Genomic DNA, 24754 nt, shown 5'->3' with positions numbered 1-24754 from the left:
CCCGTGTGCCCCCCCTTCTTGCACACATGTAGTGTGTGTTTTGCTTGATTCTTCTACCCTGCTCCCCCTACCCACCTCCAGCCTACTTCTGCAGGAGTCTGTCCCTATACATTCTGGTTTCACCATCACCATCTTGTGGCCAATGCTGATTTGACTTTTATGGACCTCATTCATTCACGGTGCGTCACCCTTTCTCAACTCTCATGCTGGACTTCCTTTGCATCTTGTACTCATGGTGGTCCTGAAACATTTTGAGCCCCACTGGAGTGCATAGGCGTTGCCAGTTGGTAACAACAGCCCTGAATCATTCTGTTCCCATCTTCATCGTGTATCCTGGCTTGCAACATTATGTGTTACTACTGACTTCTGCAATTGTATTCGCTCTCCCCGCTTGCTTCTCCAATCTTTTTGATTGCTTACTCTCTGTTCTCTCCTCCTCTCCCTTTCTCCCTTTTACTATTTCCTCCCCTCCTCTCCTTACTTTCTTCTATTCACTTTCTCTATCAGAATTGTCCCTGCACCTAGTACGATAGCAACCTCGTCTGGCTCCTCCCCCCTTCCCTTACTTGTTTTTTTCCTCCCCCATCCTCTTCTGGAATATCTGAAATGCTGTCAGGCCTAGTACAATAGTCGCTTGTTTTGTTCCTCCCCTACCATTCTGCACCCCTCTACCTCACCTTTTATTTTTCTCCGGCTCTACCAGAAATGTTGTCAGGCCTAGTACGGTAGTCGCCAGTCTGTTTCCATTTCCTTCCCACTCTCCTCCTCCCTATATATGTCTTAGCTTTTGCAGGCCGAGTACGATAGTTAATTTCACATCCTTACTGTTCATGGCCTGTACGAATGTCATTGTATTTTTCCTTGTTCCCTGCCTTGACTTGAAGCGCTTTGAAAGACATAGTTTATTTATATAGCGCCCATGCACAGTCATATCATATCATATCATTCTAATCCCATCTCCAGCCCACAATCTCACTCAAAGAACAGCTGTCTGTGATTGGCAGGGCTTGCCAGGTGACTACCCTTCCTCCGCTAATAACCCAATTCCTTACCACTGCCTTGTGATGCAGCATCCAAGCCCTGTCGCTGGCACCTCCCACAGCCTAGACTCATATGACTCTCAGGGGCCAAAAACCTACTATTGCAGTTGTTACAGTGGTGCTCATTATTTATTCACCTTCTTCGAATTGTCCCTCTTCAGTGATAGTGCTCTCTTGTGCCCCATCTGTCCCACTTTGATATGTTTCCTGGGGTTCATTTCATCCACTTCCCCACTGCCATACTATCCCCGAGTGTCTATACACTTTGTTTGGTATTGCTCTCTAGTGTCCGTTTTAATTACTGAACCACTGTGGTGGTGCTCCATGGAGTTCAAATGTATTGTTGTCCCACTGTGATATTGCTTATGGTGCCCATATCAAGCTGTTGCAACACTGTAATATTGTTCACTGTTGTCTATGCGAGTTGTTGAATATTTCTTCCTAATGTGCATACTATGTGCTAACCCATTCATGTATTACTCGTTCTCTTTAAACTATTGTGTACTTTGATTTTGCTTCTTGGTGGCCATTGTTAATTGTTGCTCCTCTATGATATTGCTTATTGCTGTGTGTATTCATTGTTTGCCCACTGTGAGGATTAAATACATAGAATCAGGAAAGCTATGACATCTTCCTTGAAGGCATTATCAAATAAAGGAAAGGGAACGCACTAGTCCCAATAACCCACCTAAAAGATGGCAAACGTCTTCCATCTACCAATAACTAGACAGACACCACCCAGCACCTGGAACGGATTCGCCTCAAGCCAACAACACAAAGTACAGAGGATGCCCATAAAACAGTAGAAACAATACAGAAAAAGTGCATTGACACATGTTTGTGCTTTACCATTGCATATACAAACAACTAAAAATTCCCTCTTCCAAGAATCTTCACAGTTTTATCATAAAACATCACCTTGCCCCCATTTGTCGCAGGATACAGGATGATCAACCTATACCGAAAAGAACTTAGTAACTAGTAAAGGTACATGTTTTTTTACAAATCCTCACATTATATTCAGTAGGTAAACCTAAATATAATATATTACACAGCCACGGTATGGTTAAGTTGCTTATAACTCAAACTGGACGAATCCTCACCAAACTTTGCAAATAAAGTATATGGGCCAATCAGATTTTTTTTGTAAAGTTTGGATGATGTTTGGTCCAGGGAGGGCAAAGTTATAGGGGTGTCCCAAAAGTTCTGTTTTTCCCATAGACATAATGGGAAAAAAACGTTGCTCACGCCTACAGCCCAAACCGCTGGATGGATTTTCACCAAATTTGCAGCAGGAGCAGCAGCTTGGTCCCGGAAGCGTGCTTTTGTTAATTTGGTGTAAATCCGTCCAGTAGTGTTTTTTTTTTAAATGATCAAAACGTAAGGCAAACAAATTATTGATATCTATGTCTGCTCCGCGGACACACTTCCCTGTTCGCTCCGCGGACAGGACACGGATTGGCCAAATGGCGTGCGTCATATCCGCGGACATGTGACGTGCTCTCTGATTGGCTGGGATGAAGTGTGAAGTGCATCAGATTTTTGGAGACGCCCGCCATCTTGGATTCTCGCCCGGTGTCCGCGGACATAACGGTAAAAAATATTAAAAAACACAACATTGCACTCGTCAAACTTATCAAACAATGTTTGGGGAGGTGAGAGGTGATGAGGATGGGATGGAATATGGCTGCAAGAAGCAAAAAACATGTTAACTAAAAAACATCCGAACATGAAGAAAGCACGTAGACCACGCTCACGCAGTAAAGCGCATGTGCACAACTACTTCACCCACTTTTGACATATACCACACCAGTCAAAATGCGCAGACACTTTCTTTTTCAAACTCGCACGCGCGCCTCATCCGAACATGGACATGCATTGAAGAAAACACGCAGAAATGATGACCGCTCACAGGAGTTAACAGAAAAAACGTGCAGTGAAGATCGTGCACACGCGCTGCAGAAAACACATAGCTGCAAAGACTGCACACACGCAATGTAGATAACACGTAGCTGCGAATACCACCCACACGTGCTGTAGATAACATGTAGTTGAGAAGACCATGCACACGTGTTGAATGAAGCACGCACACACGTTGAATGAAGCAGGCACACGCGTTGAAGGAAGCACATAGCAGTGTATCTTTTTCAAACTCGCACGTGCGCTCTTAACAGATGAATCCGAGCTCACACATGCCTTATCCGAACACGCACATGTGTTGAAGAAAAACATGCAGAAATGAGATGAATCTGAGCTCACACGTGCCTCATCCAAACACGCACATGCGCTGTAGAAAACACGTAGCTGCAAAGACCGCTCAGACGCGCTTTAGATAAAACAGAGCTGCGAAGACCACACACACGCGTTGTAGAAAACACATAGCTGCAAAGACTGCACACACGCGATGTAGATAACACGTAGCTGTGAAGACCATGCACACGCGCTGTAGATAACACGTAACTGAGAAGACCACGCACACGTGTTGAATGAATCACGCAAACACGTTGAAGGAAGCACGTAGGAGTGTATCTTTTTCAAACTCACACGCGCGCTCTTAACAGATGAATCCAAGCTCACACGCGCCTTATCCGAACACGCACACTCGTTGACGAAAAACATGCAGAAACGAGATGAATCTGAGCTCACACGCGCCTCATCCGAAAACGCACATGCGCTGTAGAAAACACATAGCTGCGAAGACCGCTCGCACGCGCTGTAGATAACACATAGCTGCAAAGACCACATACACGCATTGTAGAAAACACATAGCTGCGAAGACCGCTCGCACGCGCTGTAGATAACGCGTAGCTGCAAAGACCACGCACACGCACTGTAGATAACACGTAGCTGAGAAGACCACGCATACGCGTTCAATGAAGCACGCACACGCGTTGAAGGAAGCACGTAGCAGTGTATCTTTTTCAAACTTGCTCACACACACTGTAGATAACACAAAGCTGTGAAGAGCATGCGCAAGCGCTGTAGATAACACGTAGCTGAGAAGACTGCGCACACGCATTGAATGAAGCACGTATCAGTTTTTCTTTTTCAAACTCGTACACGCGCTCTAAACAGATGAATCCGAGCTCACACGTGCCTCATCCGAACACACACACGTGTTGAAATGCAGAAATGATGACCGCGCACAGGCATTAACGGAAAACACATAGCAGTGAAAACTGTGCACACGCTCTGTGGAAAACACGTAGCTGTGAAGACCACGCACACGTGTTGTGAAGTGAAGAGGGGTCCTGTATGGAACCCCACGTTCCCTTTCCATGGTGGCCATCTTGGAAAAGGATATTCCTTCCTACACTGGGACGCCGCAGGTGTACCGGTGTGGGAAGAAAAATCTTTTTTTTAGCACCCCGGGTACCCGCTTTGGGAACCTAGGGTGCTAATGGCATTTTAAAAGGACGTTATGGTTAAGTTGCACTAATAAAAACCTATGAAATTTAGTAAAAAACCTTTGTTAAAGGGACATTATTCTTAAGTTGCACTACTAAAAATGGTGGCACGAGTTATGGTTGCTTAGCTTAACATAACTGGTGAATTTCAGGGGTTTTTCAGTTTTACTTGGAACCATAACGTCCCTTTAAGAACTTCTTTTTACTGAATTTCATAGGTTTTTACCACCGTAACCTCTGGAAGCCTGTTGAATTGTGTTGGCCAGAAGCGGGGACAGCTAGATGCCGTGCTGCTCGATGAATGGAGTCGCAACACTCCCCCTTTGACCAAGACACTTTGAAATCAAGGACTCCCCGTTCATCACCGTCAACCGCTTTGTCCCGCCGGATAAAGTCAAGGTTGTCGATGAACTGAGGAGTATCTGCCGGTGGGTTTCCCACCACCCAAAGTCCAAAAAGACACTGATAAAGATCAGACGGTCAGCCATGGTCGAGTCCCGGTCGCCGACGCCAACGCAGATGAACCGATGCCCTTGCTTGGCCTACATTCTTCATCGATCTGCTTTGCGTCAACAAACTCTTGTCAGTGAGGTGCACCACACTCCTCATCTTCACAGGATCTCCATGACCGATCGTCAATGAGCACCATGAAGGTCGAAGCTGCTTCCTCAACAGCAGTGTTCACATTTCTTCATAGGAATCTCGACGACCCGTGGCTCCTGCTTTAAAGGGAGATCCATCGAAGAACCCTGCTAATCCAGGTACATTGGGGTAGTAGAATTTTTTGCAGGAAACAAGACTTAAACTTATGTGGACTGGGCTTGTTAATACAATTTATTTACAGGTTGCCCAGGTGGGGGGATCCTCACACAGAACTGTGGCTTTGGTAGACACACAGTATTCTGCCATTTGCTTAACCCAAACTTGGCTTCCTTCCTTTGTCTATTGTTGATCCACATTACTGTTTGATTTGTATGCCATTGAAACCGTCAGCAGTTGGTGCATTTTAATGGATAAGAGTGGTACCACATAGATAATGGATATATTTGTCATATTAGAATTGCCAGAGAACAAAGTGTGTTATGGTTTATATATTGAACCTTATTTTATATATAACAAAATGTGTTATCACCTACCATAGTGTGTGGCCATCCCTTTGTGAGGGCTTGTGTACTACACTGTACATAAGAATCAGCCTGCATCACCTCCTGAGAACTTAAGCCTTGATTGCCCGTCCATTGCTACCGCATGGAGAATATTTTCTGGGGTGCTCTGTGCTTCTATAGAGGGCAGGGGTACAGAAACCCCCCTTCCAGCCTTTACAGAGCCAGTCTAACCTAGTACAGCTACTGTGGTGATTGTGGTGATATGAGAGGAACGTGTAGTTTTTCTGATCTGGATACCCCTTTCGCCACATGTCCATCATTATATTTTTATATCAAGGTAAGGAGGATTCTGCCTTTTTACAGATGCCAAGTTTTGGCAATCACATTCCTAAGAGAGAGTTACATTGAGGTCACCCCCTGTTAGTGTCATCATGCCCATAAATGAAGCACAGGTTGTAAAAGTATTGTGAGGAATCCTGGAGCATCCTTTGTTGGTGCATAAATATTGAGAAGTATAATAGAGTGTTGGTAAATAACCCTGTGTACCAAAGTGATTCTGCCCTCCTTGTCTACAATAGTGTTCAGAATCTTAAGGGGAGCTCTTTTGTGGATCAATATGGAACTGCCATTTTTTAATGGTATGTCTCATGAAACCGCTTGACTCACCCAGCCCCTGAGCACATCTAAGTGTGTTTCTTTTGGGAAAATGACACAACCTTTTACATCCCTCATGTAGTTCAGTAGTCAACGTCTCTTGATCAGGTTTCCCAGTCCTTGTATATTAAGGGTAATGCATTTAAGGGCAGCCATTAGGGTTGAGGTAATGTCCTCCTAGGCATCATGTAGTGTCTTGACATTATCTTGCATATCCCCAATTCACTATGTTGAACACTATATTGTCTGACGACATGTGGCATACGGAAGAACGAGAATGTTCCCTACTGGCATGCAGGCATCGGGATAGGGCAAATTCACAATGACAGAATAACCATAGAACTGTATGGCAGACCACCTGGCCAGTATGCTTCCTCTGGACCGCACTGGTGCCCGTACGCTACATGAATTCACTGAACACTGTCTACAACTCTCTCTCACCAAACACTCTCCTTCTAGACCTCTACGCTCCTCTAGCACCAATTCTCTATGTGTGAAGCATTTAGGTAAACAGAGAGCAGGAGGCTTCTCTCTTTCTTCAGCTGATCCCTCCTCTAGAAGTGGGACCTTTTGAAATTCTAAAAACACCTCAAAACTCTCCTCTTTTCCTCCTCCTTCCTTCTTCCTTTGTCTGCTAATCTCACAGTTGTTGTGATTGGTGACTTGGGTCCTTATGCACCCCCTGTGCCTCTGACCATTCATACTCAATCTCCCTAGCATCTGTCCTCCTTCAGCACTTGCCTCTGCACACACTCAGCACTGGAGATTTGCACTTTCCACCCAATGTGGTACCTGGTTGCATAGCACTTACCATATTTTGCATTCATCTGCGGCTCACCCTCGAGCTCGGACACCACAGCACCTACCCCACTGCCCTCTTCCTTTCTGCACTTGCACATTCTGAATATTGAAAAGGCATAGTAGGTGTTGCCGTCCCTTCCCCATCTGTATTTTTATGTTTGTATTTAATTGTACTGCTATCCTGTGTTCCCTCCCTGCTGCCCTGTGGGCACTCTGAAACAGATGTATATTTTAATTTAAAAAACAAAAAAGATTTGTTACATATAACAATTTTGTCATGTCACATCATTGTCATTAACATATTACAATTCACAAATAAGAACAACTGAGACGCTTAACAACAAGCCATTCTTATGGACACATTTCTTCTCGCTTTTTATAAGATGACGTTCACTACTGCTAGACGATTTCATGTGTCTTCTAATAAAAACATCAAGGCAATTGTTAGTTTTTTATGAGATTTGTCAAAGAACATTTGCCACCAATCCTCAGCACTTAAGGGCTGCCTCTTAGCGATTATGCTTCCCAGATGCTTTGTTCGTTCACAGTGAAGAGCCGTACAGAAGAGTAAGATGTTTTAATGTTTCATCTTGTTGGTTACAAAGCCGACAAGTTTGTTCAATCTCAGCATACTTTACCCATAAGCTTAACCTCTCTTTTGTCTTGAATAAGTTGAGGCGAAAGTTCATATACAAGGATCTGCGATACTGTTCAGGAAATAGCACCAGATATTTTTGTGGATCATTAAATGTTTTTCCTTCACTGGGCTTCTTCTTTGCTAGATTTGGATTGGTGTGTAAGGTATTTAGGTCAATGTCAGACTCTTTCAGTATTTCATCACATCGCTTTGTCCACAATGTCAGTATGCAATGTTTGTTTACATTCCCAGGATTGTATAGAAATTTGAATTGTGGTAAGATGTCTTCCATGTTCATTTTACGATAAACAGTCATCATATTCATGCATATTCATTCATTTATGGATATTAGGTTTAATTCATAGCAAATGCATGCCATAGGAGTTCCTCTGGGTAGCCATAGTACTTTCGACCAAAAGATATTTTCTAGAGTAGCCCATAGATCGTATGAACACCCTAGGGCACACTCCGCTCCATAAGTTAAAGCAGGAACAACATTTTGTTTGTAAAACGCAACCACAGGTTTTAGAGAAAACTTGCCATATTTTTTGCTTAGCATGGCTGCCTGAAGAGCTTTAGAGCTTTGGAGCTAGGGCATATAGGTTTTTTTTTTCTTTTCAACTTTGAATAAAGGTTTCTAGCAACCACTATGATGCATGCATTTCAGAGTCTTACCCTGGGTTATTAATCCCTCCAGGACCTCTTCAGTTCTTTATCAGCAGAAAAAATCCTTCTAAGAACACTTTATGTAGATTTTCCAGTATTTCACCTTTATGACACTGGGACTCCCCAAAGTCATGTGGATATTAGCTAAGAGTAGTGGTTTTATATCCAATTATTCCTATGCTTTTGTTGGCTTCCCCAGCCTTGATATGAAGCACACCGGTTCACAGGACTAACATTCTCCATACAATTCTTTCACTTTTGGATATTGTTATTGGCTTCCCCAGCCTTCATAGACAGAGTTCGTATAGCTTGCACTGTACTTTATTTGGGTTGCATGCCAGTTCCATGCTTTCAGGCTTTTACGCTCACAGCCACATCTACAGCCTTGATATGTGCTATTCACATCTTTCTCACTCCAATTTACATGGGTCTGAAGCTCGTTCCAGTTCCCCAGCTACTTGTACTGGAAATAGCTATGGCAATCTTTGACCCCATAAGTCACAGTCCTCGCTGTCATCCTCACAGAGAGAGTGTTTGCTTCCTACTTTGTGCTCTTCTCCCAAGCTCCTTCTGGATTTCTCATTACATATCTTCTCTCTTCCTTCTCACTCTTGTCCTTCCTCTTCATCTCTTTCTCCTCTCATCTCCTCCCTCCTGTCCCTCAGTCCTACACTCCTCTCTATCTCTATGGCTTCGCTCCTTAAATAGTTCATTCTACTTCTAACCTGCACCTCCACACATCCGTTCTTCTCTCACAAACTTCCACTCTTTATATCTGATCCTCCCTCTTCACCTCACAATACACTACCAACTTCCACCCTATAATACCTTGCTCTACCTCATTTCTCCCTCTACAATCGTTCTTGCAACGCCGTCACACTCACAGGTACCTTTTCTCTGTTTGTTACCACTCTCTCTCACACACAATACCTCACCTTCTCTCCTATCTAGTTTCTCCACTTCAGAAATGTGCTCCACCTTCAGTCTATTGCCTGGTTTTTCAGTCAACCACCAGATATCTTAACCTCCCCTGAACACGTTCACCGGGTATGACTTGTATGGGTCTTTTATACCCATGACTTCCTGTTACAGCTCTTCTTTCCCTCCCAATTTTGTCTTCATGCCACCTAACTCGTGGACCGAATCTCCCTCTATCTACTCTCCCTGGATTGGGTTATTATAGTGCAGTGCTACATAAGCCTCCCTTAGCCCCTCCCCTCTGTGGAGTGCAGCCATTCAACCAGTCCCTATTAGTCTCTCTATTATTTAGTGTTCCTCTTTTCTAGATCAGTGTTAAGTAACACTTCTCTCTTTTGACCGGTGCCAGAGTGTCAGAATCTGCCTGGAATTCTTTGGTTATCTCCTACAGTCCACAGGACTCTCCTGGTATGGCATTGCATGATGGTCCTTGTATTTCTGAAGTAATACAATGATAATTCAAGCCAGAATTGGGGGTGAAAGAAATTGGGTGATCGACAGTGGCACCATAATTAACAATCAAGACACATATAGGGGGTACAGAGACTGCGTCCGTGTACCCCCTATATGTGATGTTTGTCTTCAGGTTGTGCTTGTGTGATTTCCTTTCTAGCCTTGGGTCAAACATGCCATAGTCTTTCAAAACATTGATCTCTGCCTTCAAATTTCTATCTATTAGGTTATGCATCTTTAGGCACTTGCAAACTCATGTTCTTCTCTGTGTGGCTTAGCACCTAGATCTAGTAAAAAATGACCATGCAATGGCAAGAAAACAGCAACATGTGGCCTGCCACAATAGCACACCATGCTTGACAGCAACCATCATGATGCTTTTCCCATAATACCAGTAAAAATGCTCTGCCAGCTATAAGGAACGGTGGAAACGCTACCTGCACCAATGAATGCCCTCCCCCACATAACACTCATCATGATTTTATCTCAGCCCAAAATATCAGTAAAAATGTTGTTCCCAATGTAAGAAAACGTGCTCCCCTTCTACACCTCCCTCCTCAACCCCACAAAAGAACATTGATCTCGTCATGTTGACTTCCATAATTCCAGTAATAATGTCATACTACAGACAGAACACATATCTATTCTGCCTGCACCAAAATAGGGCAAACAAGAACATACAAGTTTAGGCTTTGCTCCTTAAGCCATTACAAAATGACATGCCACTGACAGAGAACGTGGCAATAGTAGTTGCACCAATGTATGCCAGTATGGCCACATAATAATACATATTGGTTTGTCTATATTAATGGCAGTACAAAATATCATGCCACATAAGAAAATATACACATGCTGTCGGCTCCAATGAGCGCCCTCCCCCAAAAGAATCCTGCTCAGTCTATCCGGCCCGTATTCATAAATGCACCTATACAACATACACAGTACCTTCTTCACAGACACGCCCACATAGTTATACACACTATCTCAATTACATGTGAACCTACAACACACAATTTATCTCATTCTCACATGCACCCCTACAACATACACTGCATTCTCATTTCCAATGCACACAGACAGTAAAACCCTCCCATGCATACATATGTACATGTATACTAACATAAGGGTTTTCTGTTGTTTCTTACCTGAGCTCCATATGCTGACTCGGCCTCACACTCCCTCACACAAAGGCAACAGGAAGCAGGGGGCACTTCATGGTTCACACACAAGATCATTGGGGCCAGAGCGGCACCACCTCACTGCCCCAGTCCCTAATAATGTGCAGGGAGGCACAGGCCCACTACTGGCTCGTTTGGCCATACAGTAATGGGCCATGGAAAGCTGAGGAATAAAACTTCCCCCGGGCTTGCACTAACCATTAGGCATGCACACTTGAAACTGGAAACTGTTATTGTGAAAGGCAAACCATGTTTCCCTACACACAAACAATCCAGCCCAGGAACAAAGTCCTAAACTGCAGCAAGCAGCTCAGAAAATGTTCACTGTTTTAACTTGGCTGACTTTTCTCCTCCATTATGCATGGTGGGTCAGCACCCCATCACTCAAAGTGAAGGAGCCACCACTGAACAAAGACCATCCAAAGAAGTGAATGGAGAAGTAGACATAGAATACAAAGTAAAGTTAACCTCGGAAATGGTGAACAAATCAGTTTGTGAAAAGTGTTTTTGCTTTCTTTTATATCACACTCTTTCACTCATGTATCCCTCTGCTAAAAAGGAAAGCAGCACGGGCACTGCGAAAATGCCCTGCTGCTAAAAGGAAACACATATAAGGTCAGTAATACTGTGCACCTTCCCAGCTCACGAGCAACCATCAAGCGCTAACTGGGCGTCTTTTAATAGGGATTTCAGCGTCAGTATTTTCAGATTTTCAAATGTTATTAACATTATCCCTAGTAATAAGAAACGTTCATATTCCAACAATTGCTATACGCAGGTTTCTAGGGCAAATGCCCATCTTAGTTGTGTTTAAGTCTGAAAGTAGTACAACCATAGGGTAGACATCCTAATGTGTGCAATAAGAAGTGTGATGAAATAAACGTGTTCTGGCTTTTGGCTCTTGCCATACATATTACCTTCTTGCCAAATGTCACTTATTTTAAAATGTTGGGAAGGTACAGGCTCTCATTGGTATAGAGCAACGTGTTCTCAGTTTCAAATGTTACAAGTACACGTGAATGCTTGAGTGATTTGCATTGCACTGGGAGTACAAGGACTCAAAGTCCCTGCACAACGCAGTTAGCAATCTAAGTAAAATTGATATATTTCGGGCTCACAACACTTCACGTTCTGGAACAATGGAAAGGAATACGTGTTTGAATGATGTTTAAGTGTCCGTGATATGTTTCCAACCCCATCCCTCCCATATATCCAAACATTTGATTTTCTTATCCATGAATCTCATAGTCATGCAAGACTTGTATATATTTCAACTGATACATTATGGATTTTTCATTTCCTAACCTATTTACACTAATTAGTTGATTACCTCTATTACACACCTGTTATGCCTTGTATAGTTATTATCAATACAAATATTTTTAAAATAAAAGCATAATAGAGTCCATAATGAATGTAAACGCTCCAGAAAAATAAGCCTTTCTACTTTTGTTGCATGATCCATGCCCTAGGCACATTCCATTACTGCTCACTCTGTAAAGAAATCCTGGCTATGCCACTGACGCTAAGAATCTATCCTTGTATATTATGATTGGCTACCCCTGCATCTCTTTTCCACACCTCACACTGTTCTTTGTGGAGGGGTGTACAGTAGATGAATGTGTGGATTATGCAACATACACAAACACCAATGTCCCTCTCCGTTCACTAAACAGTTCACAAAGAAAGGTCGACGCGCCGTGTCTCCTTGCTTTGCCATCATATCAGCTCATGCTGCATTGCATAAGCGTCTGCCATGATATCACAGGAGGAGGTTTCAAAATTCCGAAAGGGACATAGGGCCTCATTCTGAGGTGGGCGGTAAGGGATATCGGGCACCGGTAAGGAGACCGGTGCCGGTAATCCCTTAATGCCCAATTCCGAGGTCCCTTAGCGGGAACCGCATGGGACGTGTGGTCAGACCACACGTCCTTTACGGGTACCGTTAGGGGACCAGGGCGTTAATTACGGGCCTGCTATAAGCAGGCCCATAATTAGCGCCTTCCCCATTCCCATTGAGCCGTATGGTGGCTCAAATAGGAATGGGGAATGGCATTTGGAATGGAGACTTACCGGGTCCGCCAAGGGCGGAATGTCCTGGTAAGTCCCCACTCCACCAGACAGGACCCGGACACGATTTTGTAGGCAGCCATGGCGCTAATAGCACCATGGCTACCTCCAAAGTTGTAATGAGACCCATAGTCGATAAGCCATACGCACGTGTACACATTGCATGGAGTAGCACATATTAAATGGACACACAGGTTTAGGGATATTGTGGGAGTGTGGATTGCTTTATGCATTTATCGCCATCTGTGTAATGATAACCAAGTCTGGAACACCCGTTGCATGTTGCCTGTATGGATATATTTTATATCATAGAACATTGACAGTTTCACCTGACTACACCTCCTGCCTGGGCACTGCCACTACAATAAAACATGCATTTCAAGGTCCAAAGTATTTTTGATCCAGACTCCAATGCATTAGGAGTGAGAGAGGAGCATAGTGTTTTTGGGACAAGTGGTGACCTCCCATGATATGGGCAGTAAAATAAGTCCAGGACCCTCATCCCCCTACTCCCGCAAGAGATAGAGAGTTGTAATCTACATCAGGCGACTCCACAGAGGGATATTTAGTGAATGCAAAGGATTCGCAGGATAGTCTCCATGGCTCCAAAGTGGTGGCTCATGTTCTTAGTCTGGAAGGAGCACTGAATTAGCCACACCGCTACACATTCCTCATCTCCCACCCAAACCAAGGAGATAGGGAGGACATGACACTTAAGAAGGTGGTAGTAGAGGAACCACAGAACCACGTCTAAATGGCAAGAGAGCTGACTGATTGTAGTTTTAGCCTGTTTGCCGGTAGATGTCTACTGCTGTAGTGTACCCAACCATAGTAATCTGTTCACGACCTGCTTGAAATAGCTGTGAAGAATGGCTGAATGTATGAATGCCCATCCTCTAATCAGTAAAGCTCACATACCTTGTGGACTGATGTGCCATTGGTTTTAGACACTAATAATGTAGCATTGGCTGGTGGCATCACATAATGCTGCAGATCCTAAGCAACAACCACACCTTTTAGTCCAAATACATGGGCGTGCAACTATTCAAGTATTAGACTGTTGTTGCACTGACAACACATGGGATCATTCATCAAGACGATAATATAGGATATTTGGAATAATGTTTTGCTGGTAAGCTCGTTGCTGCGATCTATGTGTGATCTACAGGTCACAGGTTCGAATCTTTGTGAGGCCAACTCAGCCTTTCATCATCCTCAGTGAATAAGAAACTACCAACTTCGGATGGATGATAATTGTATATGCAATATTCTATGTACAACAGTTTGCGAAAAAGCTATATAAATAACAAATCATTATCATTACTATTTTATACATTAATTCAACACCCCCATTTTTAAGATTGCTATTTGAGAATTGTGATCTTAAAATTCTGACCTCTTAGAAAACAAATAAGACCTTTTTAAAGAGTGACCTATACATTTTGTCCACCTACACAGCTCAGATCAACTCAGAAAATGCTTTTTGTGTCCCATATGCTCTTTTGCTTTTTTATTGTGTTTGTTTTCATTAATTAACTTTTCATAGTATACAATAAATTACAAACAACACATCAAAATACATAAGAAACGGAGAGAGGCAAAACCAATCAGCCTACATCTGTAGGCAAGGTTTCTTTTAAAAAATCTCATCAGATGAATTGTTAAAAACACTTGTGGCTAATCAAAAGCATATGCCATAATGTTTCACCATAATGGTTTGGGAGTGCTTACTGTAAAAACGAAAAAGATCCAAATGTTTGTATCTGGCATTCAAGCATTATATGTTGCAAAGTTTCAATAGATTGGGTTTTACAGAAACGACCATTCCTACTTAATCTGGGGATTTTCTCCCTCGCTCCTAAGACTTTATTTGTACCCTACTTTTCGTAAAATACCTCCATTGCAAATCTGGAATTTTCGTTAACAAAGCTTTCCCATCCAATTCAAAATAACGATGAAAAGAATAAGATTTGGAGGTTTCAATTGTTTGAATCTAATCCGATTGCCACAGTTTTATAGTCATTTCCAATTTTGTCAGAATTGCCATGTATGCATTCTCCCACTTGATTTGCACTGTAACCCATTTGCCTTTTAGGACTTGCTGCATGTGGAAATACAAGGGCTGACCTTTTGCAATTATAATGTTCCTGTAACAAATTAAATTCATCCATATGATCATTGCTCACATCGACAGAAATCCCAGCTCAGACTGAATCAATTAGACTGGTGTTCCTTTAAGAAGATGTACAATTTGTTTCCAACATAGCCCTTCTCGAAGTTTCCAATCAATCCTCCCTCAAGTAATAAGAGTACCTGAGTTCATATTGTTATTGCTTTAGATTTATGAAACCGTATCACAGTGCTAATAGAGATCCTTCCAAAGTACCCATCTATTAATTTGGCTTGAGAGGTCAAAACCCTCAATTTTTCTTCAATAGCAACATTTGTGAATGAAGTTCGTTCGTTTTTGGCAGAAGAAAACCCAAGTAAATAAACTCAGGGAGCACGTCCAATGTTTCTTTCGTTAATTACGATTTATTAGGTGGTGTATCTTTATTTTAGCTAGATTTCATGACTATAACCCTAGTCTTCCTTGAAGCATATTGATTAAGTGCCACTATCTGGCGCTGTAGTCCAATGGGATTTCTGTCTAAGAGGACAAGATCATTCGCATAAAGCAAGTGCTTTATTACAAGCACATATAACAGGTAACCAAGCCAGAGCCTTATTTGAGGTTGTGGCAAGGTTTAGAAATCCCAAATGTATGGCAGTACCCACAGCTGATTCAAAGTAACAAGCTAATAAATTCAACTGTTTTTTTTAACAAAAATTGTGGATATTCAGAAAAGTATTACTGAAGTGATGACTGCAGAAAAGTGTTAAGAACCTGGAGAAGATATATAAGTGGTTGAAAATCAGGAAGAAGAGGAGAGCTTCTGTTTCCAAACTATTGAGAAGGAAGCAGCACAAGCCTTAATATTACAACTAAAACCCACAAAGGACTTGGCCTTTCCCATGCCAGCATGTACCGCCATTCGTTTGGCTGCTAACCTTACCCCATTTATAACATTTTTTAAAAAATAAATCCCTAAGGGAGGGCTGTGTTCCATGCTCCCTTAAAGGAGCTCTGGTAAAACCTTTATTGAAGAAGCCTAATTTAGATCCCATGGTGCTGAAAAATTATCGCCCAGTTGCCAACTTATGTTGGCCAACCAAAATCCTGGAAAAGTGGTCTGCAGCCAATTCCAGCAGTTCCTATATACGAAAGACCTGTTAGGTGAATATCAATCAGGATTTTGCCCTAACCATGGGACTGAGACCGCCCTTCTGGCGGTCCAGGATGATCTACTGGAAGCTACAGACAGGGGAAGCTCCACTATACTTCTGATGCTTGACCTGTTTGTGGCATTTTATACGATCAACCATAGGATCATCCTTCAAAGGAATGGAAAAATAGGGAGAGCCGCTAAAGTAGTGGTTGACTGGTTTGATTCCTTCCTGCAGGATAGAACCCAACAGGTGACACTGGGAGCTTTCCTCTCGGAGCTAATACAGCTGAGTTGTGGAGTACCCCAAGGTTCAGCGCTCTCTCCTCTGATTTTTAACTTGTATATCCGACCGCTGTTTGATATTTTGAGGAAACACGGTTTACGATTCCATTCTTATGCCAACGACACGCAGATCTATGTGGAGACAGTCAACTTGCCCGAAGAATTTGAAGGGATTAGCAGGTGTATGCAAGATATAAAAAAATGGATGGCATGTAATCAGCTGCAGCTTAATGCAGCGAAAACAGAGGTGATATTATTTAGATCAGAGAAAAAGAATAGAGGCACAGAACTAAATATAATACCGCAGATTCTGGGTGAAGCGATCCCATTTTCGAAGAAAGTGAAAATCCTTGGGTGTATATGGCAAGAGAACCTGGCCAGTGAGGCACAGGTAGGGGCTAAAGTAAAAGCTGCATACTACTCCTTGCGTTTGCTTAGGAACATTCTCCCCTTTGTAGCACCCCAAGATCACTCTGTGGTTGTAGGAGCACTGGTAAACTCCCACCTTGACTACTGTAACAGTCTGATCACAGGGATTCCAGCGAAACAGATGTTGAGACTACAGAGGGCACAGAATGCAGCAGTCTGGCTTATTGCTCACTTAAAGAAAAGTGATCATGTCTCAATATCTTGGAGAGCACTCCATTGGCTTATGGTGGAGGACTGAGTAAAATTGAAAGTGGCATGTCTTATATACAAATGTTACTATAAAATTGCACCCAGGTACCTGACCACTAGAATCCACCATTATCAACCAACTAGAGACCTCCGGTCAGGAGATAAACTTTTGGTGGATGTTCCACGGACCAAACGCACCTCGAAGGGTGACAGGAGGTTCTCTGTGTTTGGCCCAAAGTTTTGGAACCAGTTACCAATTGCCATACGATTATGTATGTCCTTAGACGGTTTCAGGAAAGAACTGAAAACGTTCCTATTTAAGTGAATTCAGTAATAAGGGCAAGTATAGTTTCTCACAGTAAAATGCCGATTTTTAGTTAACTACTGTGCCCGAATGCAGTTTGTTCTGCCTGGTGCGCGTTAGAAATAACCAAATAGACAAATAGCCAAATATATCTTAGGGGGAAAGCATGGGCTTCATCATTGTCATCTATATATATATTAAACAGAATGGGTGCAAGGAGGCATCCTTGTTTTAACCCACAAAATGTGGTAATGAAGGATGATAAAAGGCCATTGATATTCCAATGAACCATAATTGAGGTGCCTACATAAAATTGTCACACAATAGCAATCAAATAGAATGTGCAACCCCACTTTAGAAGTTTTGCCCACAACAAGGGGTGGCTGACGCTATCAAAGACAATACTAAAATCTATAAAATATATGCATAAACAACATCCCTTTTGATAATTTCAGATTTAAAAAGATTAATCATAAAACTGTTTAAAGAAGTATTAATCCATTTAACAAAACCCAATTGAAAAGGGTCTAATATTGCTGCTTCTACCGCCCAGCTCGTAAGCTTACTCTTGACCAGGGAACATCAAATCTTCCCAGGGACATCTAAAAGAGCAATCGGTCTATAATAAGCTGGGTGTGTTCTTTCTCGCTTTTCATGTATCCGCATAAAAAATGATGATTTTCAGGATTATGGAATTTGTTTAAGGGCTATAATCCTTCTAAAAAGTGTTATCAATAGTGTGCCCACAGACTCAGGTTCCCTTAAAGGTTATATTAATATGGCTGTCTGGCCCTGTCTAGCCCTGGAGCTCTTGAATTTTTGCACTTCTACAGAATTCTGCTCCAATTTTCTTTTTTTTTCTTTTTTTGTTTAATATTTCAACTTGTTCAATCAATTCAGGATCACCAAGTTGTCAAGGTTAGCATTATGTATGGATTGATAGCGAGTCTGGGACACTGTCCCAAGTCCGTCAAATGGGGAACTCCTCATCTGTCACTTCTGATTTAAATGAGGAACAGCATGGCATTCTGCCTCGGCACTGTTGAGTCTTTTTTCCGGCATCGGTGGTTATCACCAGACGTAATGATGCGTCTTTCCTTCCTCTCAGGGGCTCAGGCCAAGCTTGTTCCAGGGCTCGGGATTCTCCTTCTTTCTCTGCTCCAATTTTCAATGTTAATCGAATGAAACTCAGCTTTCTTTTAGGTTCCCCTCAGCATCTTCTGCTTCTTCTCCCATACCAGACTGTCTTGCCGCAATACAGGAATGGTGTGCCGCCAATGATCTCAGCCTTAATGCCAGTAAGACTGAGATCCTGCTCACTGGGACACCCACTCCCTTCTTTCGTCTCTCTCTCTGGCTGCTCACTATGGGACCTTTTCCTGCTCCTTCCAGTGGGGCTTAGAACCTTGGTGTCATCTTCGACTCCACCAGCTCCTTCGCTCCTCATATCTCTGACGTCTCTAAGAAGTCAAACCATCAGCTCCACTTCCTCAGAGGTATTCTTCATTTTCTCACTTTCCCCCAAAAGCTCACAGTCTCCAGAGCTCAGGTCATATCTAGGATGGAATATTGCCACTGCTTTTTTCTAAATCTTCCTGCCTCTTATCTTCAACCTTTACAACTTAACCAGAACAGGAATGCAAAACTTGTTCTTGGCCATCAGCCCAGGGATCGTATCTCTCCAGCTCTGACATCTATTCACTCACTCCCTGTGGCTGCAAGGATCATGTTCAAGGCCCTCTGCATTGTTCATAAGGCTTTCTGGGGCCTGCGACCAATCTACCTTCAACTTTCTCTTCTAAAACATCTTACTTCTTGAGCTCTCCGCTCTTCCACCTTCAACTCTCTGAGGGTCAGACGCTTCTCTAAGCAGATACTTCGGGGCAGATCTATCTCTTCGGTTTGGGCCTCCCTCTGTAACAGCTTCCCTGCCTCTTTCAACCTTAAGCAGAACCAAATCCGGTTCCAGAAGCAAATCAATACCTTCCTTTTCGCTTCTGCTTTCTCTCTTCCTATCCCCTACTGATGCACCTGACTGCTCTGCGCAGTGGTCACCAGGTCACCCTCTGAACTCGGGCCCAGGCTCCTGCATGTCCAGTTGCCCTTGCACTGCCTCCGGGCTCCCCAGTATTTAAGGGTCTGTATCTGCAATCCTACAGTCCCTTCTCTCTGCACTTATGAGCCGCATGCTGGCAGCAATTGTGAGTCAACTGCACTTCCTCGTTCCCCTCTCCCCTGGCACTTCTCCCCCTCCCTCTTCCACGCACTTGCACGATCTGAATGACACAAGGTCTAGTAAGATCGTTATTCTGTACTTCCTTTGTTTCCCCCTCCCTGTTTTGTCGCACCTAGAAACCTGTGTACAGGTGCGTTATAAATGCCACATCATATCATATTATAATACAAATCTCCTCCTCCGAAAACTGTAGGCTGCATTTGACTTCTCTTAAAGGGACCTCGTTGGAGATATTGCTCCGACATAACTATACACTTCAAAATAAAAGGTTATGCATTTAGCATCAGGGACAGAAAAGGTTTCTTTGTAACTTTCTTGTAAATTTAAGCTTCTATTGATAATCACCCCAAATTGACCTACATTGTGGTGTTTCAGTGATCTTAACATTATCTCTGCATCACGTTGTGCGAGAATATATTTATTGCTGTCTTAACTAATTCTTGTATTAATTCCTAGCCTTATGTTTAGCATTTCCCCTGATTTCACAAGGCAGGCGATTAGTCAGCCGAAGTTCCCTACTCAGTAGTCTTTTCCGGGAGACTACATTGTGATCAGTATAACAGTATTATGAAGAGGCCTGGATTTTTAAGATTTAGTTTGATAAAGGATCTTATACATACTTGCTACAAATTCTTCTTAAGTGTGTCTCTCTAAAATCGCACTTATATCAGTATTGCACAGCGCTGTAGCCAGATGGGTGTTAAACTTGGTGAAGGAGTATTCATTTGCTGTTATGTGGTTTCTAGCAGTATTACAGCTGAAAGTAATCTTTAAACAGCGTTGTGATCCAAACCAGATGTCCTTGCTGGATGCATGAGCAATCGAATGATTTAGACCACTGATTCAGATTCTTCCAATATGTTAGTGAAAAGTTATAGCATGCGCTTGACAGTATTGTTGGATAGGATTGCCCCTAACATACTTCAGAGTGTTAGGCATTTTCCCAACCATCAGAAGTGGTTTATGCCAGAGTTGGTTCAACTTAAACAGCAGAAAAGGCAGGCCAAACATAATTGGCTTAAAGATAAAGCCCCAAAAAATAAAGAAGAATGTAAACATAGGAAGAAGGAATACAAAAGTAAGATCTTAGAGGCCAAACAAAATCATTACTATGAGTGAATAAATACGGCTAGCAATGAAACCAAAGAACTTTTTTAATTGTTCAAAATGTGGAAAAAGCCCAAGTTCCTGAACCAAAATATCAGCCCAAGCAAGTAGGACTGTTCAAGGGTCCAAAAGGCATTTGCAGACAAATAATTATCTGCCCAAGCAAACATCTGTAAAGAATTGGATAAACTAAATGCCCCCACACTTTGTTACACAATGGGAAATAAGAAACAGGAACCAGTAGCTGAGTCATTCCATTCAGGATCGAAGGAGCAGGAAATGGTTGACGGGTCCCCTCAGTTTTATTTGTCAAATGTCATGGACCTAGAGGTCAAGGACATCCTGAAGACTATGCATCCTACGAGTTGCCTGGGTGACCTTTTACTATCTAAGGTCATCCTGGAAAATAGTGTTATATTTGTCCCTCTCTTACGCAGGTTCATTAACTCTTCCTTTACTCACTGCTATATTCCTGGAAGTATTAAGGATGTTGTGGCTATCCACTTCTGAAGGAGCAGAGATTAAATCCCAAGGATGCCGCTAATTTGAGGCTGATAACAAATACTCTCTTTCTTCTCAAATTAGTTGATAAGTTACTACTATGCAGATCACATGGAGGTGATAGTGGTTCTGCACAAGAAACAGCCTGATTTCCGGTGTGCCCATGGTACGGAAAGTGCCTTGGTGGCTCTGCAGACTCAGATGTTGACGGCTCTGGAGAAGAGTGGATCAGGGATGCTGGTTTTGCTTGAATTATCAGCAGCCTTCGATCTACTGGATCATGAAAAACTGTTGGACAAGGAGTTTCTCTAGGGAATCTGTGATATGGATAAAGTCATTCTTGGAGGGGCGTAAGTCTAGGGTCCACTGAGGAGATGTTTCATCGGATGCTGAATTTATAACCTGTGGTGTCCCCCAGGGGGCTTGTTTATCCCCCTCTCTCTTTAACATTTATATCTAGCCACTATGTGTGGAACTGGAGAATTTAGGGGTGTTTTCTCGATTATCGTGGATGATTTCCAGCTCATGATGGAGCTTAGTGGAAACTTTGTTGTCGATCAGGAGAGGCTCAATAAGATATATATAGCTGTTAAAAATTGGATGTCCAATAATTGGCTATGCCTTAATGCCAGTAAAACTGAGCTAATGATTTATGAGTCCAAACAGGCCCGAGAGACCTTAGGACTGGAATTTTCAAGTTTCCAAATTGATGGAGGCCTTGTCCTGGTGGCTGGAAAGGTCAACATCCTGGGTACCTTCATGGAGGCCATGCTCAACGCAGATGCCAATCTGGACTACATAGTCAGGAATTCCTGAGATTGGTTGGACCTATTATTACGAGGAAAAAATCATGCTAAACTGGCACAAGCTATTATATTACAGCGAATTGACTACAGCAATGCCTTACTGTGGGGAGCTAGTAAGGAATGCATTTATAAATTGCAGAAACTGCAGAATGAAGCAGTGCACATAGTCTATAATATGAAGCAGATAGACCCAGTGACAACTTCATTGACATTTGGGACACAAATGTATTTTTGGGTCTGCACCCCAATAATTAAAAGAGAAGCTGGAGATTTAGAAGCTCAACAGGACCCTACGTTTAACAGAGGCCTGTACTCTGAGGATGTCCCGTTTCAAATGAGTGTGGGGGAATGGATGTTCCTTTCATTTTCAGGTCACACAGGCTTGGATGAGCTCCCGGAATGTTTGAGGAAGGAATACAATCATCCTACCTTTAGGAAACCTATTAAGACCTGGCTGTTTGCTTAGAACTATTCCCTGGTCTGCTGTCTGTACTTGGTTGTCTCTTGTTTCCCTGTTATAGTGCCTAGATACCTGAGGGCTTTTGGCACAATAGAAATAGAAATAGAACTTTCCATGGTGGCCATAGGCAAGCATGGTCACTTAAAACAGAATCTTGCACCAAAAGCGATTCACAATTACGAAAGACAGTATCACACACAAACATATAATCAATAATTGATGAGCTACTGCTGTTACTCAACGTCTATTTTAGTTGCACATCCCCTACTACATTCCCATTGATCGACTTAAGTGCCCAATCATTCCAAACCATTCCCTGTAGAATCACCTACTTCCTGTGTTCCGAGGAAGGTGCCAGCTATTGAAGTTGCTGGCAAATAGTCTGTCAGATCGTAAAAAGGAACATCGTTTTAGACACAAAAGTATTCGTATGTGTCATCGTGTGACAGGCAGTGTTGAGGTACTATTTGTGTCTAATCTGCACAGTGACCTGTATATTTTGTCCACCTACACACCTCTGCTCAGAACAATATTGCATGTGTCCCATAGTGCTCTGTTGCTGTGCTGGTAAATATTCGGTCTGATCATAAGAATATTTAACTATAAAGAAAGGCCATAGTTTTGGACACAACAGTATTCGCATGTGTCATCTTGTGACAGGCAGTGCTGATGTAATATTTGTATGTAATCTGCAGAGGCCATATCATAAAAACGTTGCACCTGTTCAAGGTCAATTAGGATTGCGGCAAAAAATGCCATAGTGCAAAAAAAATCCTCTCTTTCAATGCATATTTGCACCAAGGAAAATGTCCAGTTAGTGCTAAAATTAGGGCCAACATTCCCCCAGTCTTAAAATGCATTAAAATAATGGGTTTTGCCCAAGTGTTAATTTCACTTGCACAGAGCACACTTCAAGTAATACAACTCAAGCTGTTTTATCTTCTGCCACAAGGCAGTATTTATTCATACAACTGTATTTGTGAAGTGTTCACTTTCTTTTTCATGTCGCATAGATGTTGCTTGAGTCGCTGGCTACATGTTGAGCTTGCAGTTATTGGTGTTAATCTCTGTGCTTTTCTGGAAATCCGTGTGCTACCACCATGCTGTGTGGCTATAATATTAAATATTTCAATGAATTGTCAGCAGGCGATCATAGTAACCTTCTGGAATATAACAGAGATTGATATTAAATGTATCTTAGAATAATAAAACAATTCAATGAACATAACAGCAGTGTTGTGCTTACATCGTGCAACCTTCTTGTCCACTGCTTGTGAAGGACAATTTCTCAGGGAGATATACAACTGCCAATTCATGGTTACGGAGGTAGAGGGGGGATCATTCAGTATTTGAGGCCCTTCGTCAGGTCCAGTCTATATTTCAACACGTGCCATGGCTGGCAGCCCTCATGAACTGGCTAAACGTTTCTTTGCCAGAGTTAGACACTCACAACCAGATAGGTTATGCTCCGCACTGCACAAGAACCCGGTGGTGGCACTTAAAAGTGTTCTGTGTGTGCATCCTTGTTTCTGAAAACAAGGAAAAAGGTGCTTTTTGAAGTGTTTCCTCTGGGAAGTCCTATTAAAGTGATGTTTTTTGTGTGCATAAGTCTTTGAAGTCTTATCTTTTATTACTGGGCTGGGGGAAGACACAAATGTGAAATGGAGAATGCTAATGTCCCCTTTCCCTGACAAGTCACAGCTCTCTGGGAAGGGGCCGTTAGCATTCCTAAGCGCCTCATTCTCTGTATACGTCACAGTAAATGTCTGCACCACATAAGCCTACTTTTATTATAGCTAGTCTGTGATGTGTCTAAATTGGCATGAAAACAGGGGGGTAATAATGTATAAACACTTTCACATTTTATTCAGAAGATGCTTGTGTCAAACAATTCTGTGAGTGAAGTCAAACAAGGCAATACACAGAGATGCCTAGTTTTCTTGTGCAGGTTAGAACATGTCAAGGATCAGGGAGTTGTAATTGTTTATGGACTCCTTGATTTCAGGAATAAGGGGGGTTTAAAATTAATGTTGAAAACAAGGAAAGGGGGTGCTTTAAACATTTGGAGATGAGCATGGGTAACATTTTTCACTTGGGGTGCCACCACCAGAACAAGAAATGGAAGTCAATCGCAAACAAACGTGTTTAAACTGATGAAGTGAAGAATTCACACCTTAAGGT

The 24754-nt window shown here is 42.5% G+C and overlaps 1 protein-coding gene across 1 annotated transcript in view; it reads right to left on the bottom strand.

The window, feature by feature from the left end:
* LOC138453171 (cysteine-rich venom protein-like) overlaps nucleotides 1-24754 on the bottom strand; it is a 391821-nt gene that overhangs the window by 138731 nt on the left and 228336 nt on the right. The gene's annotated exons all lie outside the window — the stretch shown is intronic.

Source organism: Ambystoma mexicanum, chromosome 4p (assembly GCF_040938575.1).
Source record: "Ambystoma mexicanum isolate Mex_15411 chromosome 4p, UKY_AmexF1_1, whole genome shotgun sequence".
NCBI classification, from domain to species: Eukaryota; Metazoa; Chordata; class Amphibia; order Caudata; family Ambystomatidae; genus Ambystoma; species Ambystoma mexicanum.
This window is presented reverse-complemented; position numbering and strand designations above follow the sequence as displayed.